At 41.2% G+C, this 1,496-nt stretch overlaps 1 long non-coding RNA gene across 1 annotated transcript; it reads left to right on the forward strand.

Annotated features, from left to right (window-relative positions):
• The first annotated feature begins 257 nt into the window (after positions 1 to 257).
• On the forward strand, positions 258 to 1,111 carry LOC146799695 (uncharacterized). Its single transcript, XR_014969305.1, has 4 exons — positions 258 to 411; positions 524 to 580; positions 679 to 753; positions 845 to 1,111. It is a non-coding gene; the product is annotated as an uncharacterized LOC146799695 (long non-coding RNA).
• Positions 1,112 to 1,496: the final 385 nt, after the last annotated feature.

Consider the following 1,496-nt stretch of genomic DNA (forward strand, 5'->3'; position numbering starts at 1 on the left):
GAGGAGGTGACCCTGAAACAACACTGGCCCAGAAAGAAGCATTTTTAGTCATGAAATTTAACACAGCGCTACACGGTTTAAATGAACTTTCTGGAATAACAAAACTGTAGATCATAATACAAACACTCTGCATTTATACGAACTACATGCCCCACAATGCCTTGTGGCGCATGACCTCTGAGTTCCTCTCCCAGTTCAATTAATAAGCTTCCACTGAGACCGCCTCGGCGCTGCCGGTTGCTACTCGATTAGAATGATGGCGTGGAAGCCCACGGTAAACGCTTGCACTGCCGCTTTTACTGGACACGCTGTGATACACAGTGAGCAGATACACTGAACACACGTTTTGTTCCATGCAGAAAAGAGACAGTGGTGCAGCTGCATTGATTGATGGCGCCCACACAGTAGAAGGTAACATTGCATTTGAGTTTACATCTCAGCATTGCACACAACAAACCCACGCATGATTGTTTTAAACAAACACACTCCGAATCGTCACAATGATTGTATGTGTTGATTGTAGAAATCGGACACGCGTCAGAACATCCGATGTATCCTCATTTCGCTTGAATGCTTCAAGGTAGGAACACCCGAGTCCTCTGCCTCCCGTTTAGTGTGGTGAGCATCTCTCGTTGTCAGACATTGTAAATCTAATGCCCTATGTTTAACCCTTTGTAGCTCCGAATTGAAAAAGAATAGAAGTTAAGGCAATGGCCAACGTCCTCTTTAGATTTTCTCCATACCTCGATTAAGGTACAGATATTATATATTTCTCTGGCATTGTAATACTGGTGGAGCGCAGTGGGGCAGGTTTCACAACAATGTTTTATTTTTAATTCTATAGAGTCCAAGACCGAGTCCTGAAGAAGATCCTGAACACACAAGGGATTCGAAACGCGTTGGCCTTGAGCCTGGGGGAGCGTCGATAGGGTGTGCCACGAGGGAACTTAATAAATAACATCTCCCTCTTTAGTGTTGACAACACCCCGTAGTGGCATCTGTATCCCCGTTCTCTCACAGGCAGGACAGTTGACTCGTGTTCAAAATGAAGTTAGTGTCCGCCTAGTGTATCACTTTAAACTTAGGACTGGTCGTATATTAGGCTTGTACATAGGAGTTATTGATGTATGTTTGTCATTATTTATATGTTGTATTTTTTCTTACAAAAAAAACGTTTTTGTCAGATGTATTTATGTTCAATTATGTCTTCAAGTCACGTTGTACTGTATGATTTATTAATGTGTTATTCCTTTCAAAAGACATGTTTAATTGATTTTTGAATGTCCTTTTAAAAATATTGAATGAAGCTGAATAAAGCTTATAAACTTTAGAATTAATGGTCGAAGGCTTATTGCGACTTAAAAATTGAATAATGTCCCTGGATACCGTGTTTGTTGTTTCCATACATGGGTGGTCCAGTCCATGGAATTCTGGACCCAAGCCTTGCTTGATCACTTTCTATTAGTGGCATTTCTATGTAAATGACTACAAGGCCA

The sequence above is a fragment of the Triturus cristatus genome, chromosome 9, assembly GCF_964204655.1.
Source record: "Triturus cristatus chromosome 9, aTriCri1.1, whole genome shotgun sequence".
Taxonomy (NCBI): Eukaryota; Metazoa; Chordata; class Amphibia; order Caudata; family Salamandridae; genus Triturus; species Triturus cristatus.